The sequence below is a fragment of the Oryctolagus cuniculus genome, chromosome 20 (assembly GCF_051225735.1).
Source record: "Oryctolagus cuniculus isolate XC-2025 breed Fujian yellow rabbit chromosome 20, ASM5122573v1, whole genome shotgun sequence".
Taxonomy (NCBI): domain Eukaryota; kingdom Metazoa; phylum Chordata; class Mammalia; order Lagomorpha; family Leporidae; genus Oryctolagus; species Oryctolagus cuniculus.
The window spans coordinates 52,216,336-52,222,335 of NC_142886.1; positions in this window are offsets into that span (position 1 = coordinate 52,216,336).

Genomic DNA, 6,000 nt, shown 5'->3' on the forward strand with positions numbered 1-6,000 from the left:
TACTGCTGAGAAGAATGTATAATCTTTAGCTGTAGGATTGAAAGTTCTGTATATATCTGTTAGATCCATTTGGGCTATAGTGTCGTTTAAATCTACTGTATCCTTGTTGATCTTCTGTCCTATTGATCTGTCTATTTCTGAGAGTGGAGTATTGAAGTCCCCCAGTATTATTGTATTGGGGTCTAAGTCTCACTTTAAGTCCGTTAAGAAATCTTTTAGATAAACCGGTGCCCTGTAGTTAGGTGCATATACATTGATAATTGTTATATCTTCCTGTTGAATTGATCCCTTAATCATTATGTAGTGTCCCTCTTTGTCTCTCTTAATGGTTTTTGTGGTAAAGTTTATGGTGTCTGATATTAAGATGGCTACGCCTGCTCTTTTTTCATTTCTGTTGGCATGGTATATCTTTTTCCAGCCTTTCACTTTCAGTCTGTATGGATCTTTGTTGGAAAGATGTGTTTCTTGTAAGTAGCAAATAGATGGGTTTTGTTTTTTAACCCAATCAGCCAAACGGTGTCTTTTAACTGGACAGTTCAGGCCATTCACGTTCAATGTGACTAATGATAAGTGGTAACTTTGCCCTGCCATTTGCCAAAGATAAGTTCTAATATATGCTTTGAATTCCCTGTGATCTTTTGCTGTGAGCTTTCCTTCCTTGGTTTCCTTCCTTTACCTTCTTTCATATTGATGACCGTGTTTCTTTGTTTCTGTGTGTAACACATCTTTAAGCATCTTTTGCAGGGCTGGACGAGTGGCAACAAATTCTTTCAATTTCTGTTTGTTATGAAAAGTCTTTATTTCACCTTCATTCACAAATGATAGCTTTGCAGGATATAATATTCTGGGCTGGCAGTTGTTCTCTCTTAGTACCTGGGCTATATCTTGCCATTCCCTCCTAGCTTGTAGAGTTTCTGATGAGAAGTCAGCTGTGAGTCTGATTGGAGATCCTCTGAGAGTAATCTGACGTTTCTCTCTTGCACATTTTAGGATCTTTTCTTTATGTTTCACTGTGGAGAGTTTAATTACAACGTGCCGTGGTGAGGGTCTCTTTTGGTCGTGTTTATTAGGGGTTCTGTGAGCTTCCTGTACTAGGATATCTCTGTCCTTCTCCAAACCTGGGAAATTTTCTGCTAATATCTCACTAAAAAGGCCTTCTAATCCTTTCTCCCTCTCCATGCCTTCAGGAACTCCTAGAACCTGAATGTTGGGTTTTTTAATAGTATCCTGAAGATTCCCGACAATATGTTTTAGATTCCTAATTTCCTCTTCTTTTCTTTGGTCTGACTGTATCCTTTCCTGTTCTCTGTCTTCTACGTCCGATATTCTCTCTTCTGCTTCTCCCATTCTGTTTGTAAGGCTCTCTATTGTGTTTTTCATTTGATCTATTGAATTCTTCACTTCAGTCACTATCCCAGTTTCCTGTTGTACTAGTTGTTTCGTTTCATTTTGATTCCTCCTTAATATTTCATTTTCACGAGAGAGATTTTCTATCTTGTCCATTAAGGATTTCTGTAGTTCAAGAATTTGTTTTTGAGAACTTCTTAATGTTCTTATCAATTTTTTGAGATCTGCTTCTTGCATTTCTTCTATGTCATCATCCTCATAATCTTGAATTGGGGTGTCTTTTTCATTTGAGGGCTTCATGGTGACTTCCTTGTTTTTATTACCTTGGTTTTTGCGTTTGTTATTTGTCACATTGGAGATATTTGGTTTCTTCACTGTGGTGCTTTTTCTTGTTATACTATGACTCTAGATTAAGTGGACTATCTGTTTTTGATGGAGCCTTAGGGCTTGAGATGGGTGTGGCCTGAGAGCTCTGTTTGGTGTGCCAAAGGTGACACTCCCAGGTTAGGCGTGGTAAACCTCTCTCTCTCTCTCTCTCTCTCTCTCTTTTTTTTTTTGATTCAACAGGGAAGTTATTCTGCACAGCTGAACAAAGTTGGAGGTAGTTAGCAGGCAAATGATATACCCACAGGAGCCAGAGATCAGAAGCTCTTTCCCAAGGACCACACAGGGAATCTGTTCGGCCCTTAGAGTGGGCTCAAATTCTCCTTCAGTCTCCCACTGGGTTGCCAAAGTTACGGAATTGTAGCGTCTCTGGAGAGTGCTCACGTGAATTCCGTGAGTTCTCTCCCCCACCGTCTCTTTTTTCACAGTCTCAGTTCAGTAGCACCATAAATTTACTAAGTCCTAATCTCCTGTTAATTCGCCCCACCCAGAGTCAGGTTTTACTGCTAGGCTCAGGGCCGGTGCAGACCTGAGGTCGCTCTGCTTATGACGTATGTCCAAGATGGCGCCTGCTCTTTGTCTTGCTCGCCCTTGAGAGGTGAGCGGAGAGAGAGAAACCCGTGTCCATACCAGTCACCTTTTTTTTTTTTTTCCCTCTCTCTCTCTTCCAGTTAGCTTGGTGAAGTCCCCCCCGCCCCGGGGGTCGTTCCCTCTAGTCTCCTCTCTCCGCTTGCCTGCCGGTGTCTCGGGTTATTGAGGTTCGGCTCACCTCGCGTTCCAGCGCTGGTGTGTTGAGTCTGCCGCTGATGTCCCGAACTGTGGGCTCCCACGCTCTCCACGCAGGTCTGCTCCCCTTCCAGCGCCGATGTGTGGACTCGGAGCCCTGGACGTCCCAAGTCTCCCCGCTGTTGCACTCCCCTTCGAGCACTTGCGCGCAGACCCTGCAGCTTGCGCAGCTCAGTCCCGAGGCTCGGCTTCCGCGGCTCAGTCCCGCGGCTTGGTCCTGCGGTTCGGCTTTCGCGCGCGGTGGGCGACCTTGTTCTCCCAGTAGGTCCTCCGATTCACGCCCACTGGATCCAGAAGAGTTTTGTCTGCAATATTTTCCTGGTTCTTTTTTCTGAGGCTACCGTAACTCCCCTTTTATTAAACTAAATTTTCCCGGACTATCGGTGCGCGCCCTCACTATTCCGCCATCTTGGCTCCGCCCCTCGCATTTGTTTACTTCTACTTACAAGGTATTTATAGGTATAACAAAATGACTTTTTTTTTTGACAGGCAGAGTTAGATAGTGAGAGAGAGAGAGACAGACAGAGAGAAAGGTCTTCCTTCCATTGGTTCACCCCACAAGTGGCAGCTGCGGCAGGTGCTGCGCCAATCTGAAGCCAGGAGCCAGGCGCTTTCTCCTGGTCTCCCATGCGGGTGCAGGGCCCAGGTGGGCCATCCCCCACTGCCTTTCCGGGCCACAGCTGAGAGCTGGACTGGAAGAGGAGCAACCAGGACAGAATCTGGCGCCCCAACCAGGACTAGAACCCGGGATGCTGGCGCTGCAGGTGGAGGATTAGCCTAGTGAGCCGTGGCGCTGGCCACAAAATGACTTTCAAGCCCTAAATAAAATGACAAAAAAACTATCACTAGGAATGTTCATCCTGACATTAAAATTCCTGTGAAACCGGGCCTGCTATTAGACACCATCCAGAAGAATAACTTGAAAACCTTTCAAGCTCCTTGGAAGAGGGCATTTGCGATCTAGAGTCTGTAGGAGCCAGATGGCTACCCAGGTTTTATTAATATTTATCTTTGGGACAGAGAGTTAACCTGAGCAGAGCAGGAAGCATAGGCCAACACACGCACCTCATCCTGTTCTGTTAGATACCAGAGTCACATCTAGTTAGTACGTTTCTCTAACTCAGTGGTGGCTCTCTGTAGAGGCTGCAGCCTTGGCAGAATTTTGTGACAGTTGCTATCAGACAACCATGCATAAGAACACTTTTTTTTTTTTGACAGGCAGAGTGGACAGTGAGAGTGAGAGACAGAGAGAAAGGTCTTCTTTTGCTGTTGGTTCACCCTCCAATGGCCGCCACGGCCGGCGCACCGTGCCTATCCAATGGCAGGAGCCAGGTGCTTCTCCTGGTCTCCCATGGGGTGCAGGGCCCAAGTACTTGGGCCATCCTCCACTGCACTCCCTGGCCACAGCAGAGAGCTGGCCTGGAAGAGGGGCAACCAGGACAGAATCCGGTGCCCCGACCAGGACTAGAACCCGGTGTGCCAGCGCCGCAAGGTGGAGGATTAGCCTACTGAGCCGCGGCACAGGCTAACATTTTATAACCTCTCAACTTTATATATTTGAATGTAGGCTTGGAACCAGTGATTCCATCTTAACATATATATATATATATATATATATATTGACAGGTAGAGAGATATAGATAGTGAGAGAGAGACAGAGAGAAAGGTCTTCATTCTGCTGGCTCACCACCCCCCCCCCCCAAATGGCTGCTACAGCCGGCGCTGTGCTGATCCAAAGCCAGGAGCCAGGTGCTTCTTCCTGGTCTCCCATGTGGGTGCAGGACCCAAGCACCTGGGCCATCCTCCATTGCCCTCCTGGGCCACAGCAGAGAGCTGGACTGGAAGAGGAGCAACCGGGACTAGAACCCAGCGCCCATATGGGATGTCAGTGCTGCAGGCAGAGGATTAACCAAGTGAGCCACGGTGCCAGCTCCTCTTAACTTATATATTTTCCTCTTGTGACCTCTTTTATGGAAAAATCATTGCTAATCAGTCACTTGTAGCTGGGTTCTGTTTGTCCCTTTTGCCAGGATGGCCTTGGTCGTGGTTGTTGGTCTGATTTGGTCCCATGTTTGGTGGCAACTGATTGACAGCTAACAGTCAGTATCAAAAACTACTTTTATCCACATTTTAACCAATAAAGAGGAGGAGTCCTCAGGTTATGCTTATCCGGAGTCCATTGTTAAAATGAAGTTTATCGGTTCTCAGCGTGCCAGGCCAGCGCTGTCTTGTTGGGAACTGTACTTCTGTGGAACGTAAGCATGACAAACCCGGCTTGTATCTTGAAAACAATGAAAAGTGCTGCAACCTAACAGCAGGCGTGTTATACTACCAAAGTGATGCAAACCCTGCAAATCTCAGAAAATATTTCAGCCCAGAAGACGATGCATTTGAATATAGAGCCACCAATTTCTTAAGTAAAAGACATAGAGGCCCACAAACTTGATCACTTTCTTGAGTCTTAGGTAATTATATTTCTAGTTTTATTTGAGCTCCATTATCAGTTTCCATATCAGAATTCTTCAACACTGATTTTTAAATTAGAAACCTGCATTTACAAACATTTGCTGGACTCTTCTTTGGTTGTTTCTAGAGAAGAATCAGAGCCATGGGTGACAGAAGCCTTAGAACCATCACGATTCAAACCCGGATGCCATTGATGGTTTCTAGAGGAGAATCAAAGCTGCGGCTGAGAAAAGTGTTCACATCATCGTGATTAAAATTTGGATGTCAGCTGTTAGCAAGGAGACTTACTGCTCTCATGGCACACAGCACCCTAAAGGCGCAGAGGCTCTGTGAACCCCCCATCCTTGTGGCTCTGGGCCTGTGATGGGCAGGCCCTCTGCTTCCAGAGTCCCTTTTTCTACCAAGAAAACAATCGTGATGGACGACGTCAATAACAACCATGTAAGTGTAGCTGCCGCCTACGATTCACACTTTGAGAGAACCTTGCAATCCAAGTAAGCCAAATTATGTTATCTCTGCCAGATGAGAGCTACATTTCCTGAGGATTTCCACAGATCCAGTTGCAAATCCCAAAGTCAAAGGAATTAGTTTGAAAGGTTGATTCTCGGAAAACCCAAGAAAGATATCAAAAGCATTAAAATGTTTGCTAGCATTCACCTGCATGTGTTTGACTCTGGCTTGGGTTACCCTTGAGAACTGAGCTGGTGGCCAGGCACAGTCACCACTGAGAAGTCAGAAAGTTGTCATGCGTGGTGCACAGAACAGCTGCCTGATCTCAGGCCAAATCTGTGCTTTTATGAGGCTAACCATCCAAGAGACAATTTTTAAAGATTTATTTATTTTAAAGTCAGAGTTATAGAGAGGGACACACACACACACACACAGCGAGAGAGAGAGAGAGCGAGAGAGAGAGAGAGATCTGATTCACTCCCCAAATGGCCACAATGACCAGAGCTGGGCCAGTCTGAACCCAGAAGCTTCTTCCGGGTCTCCCACATGGGTGCAAAGGCCCAAGCA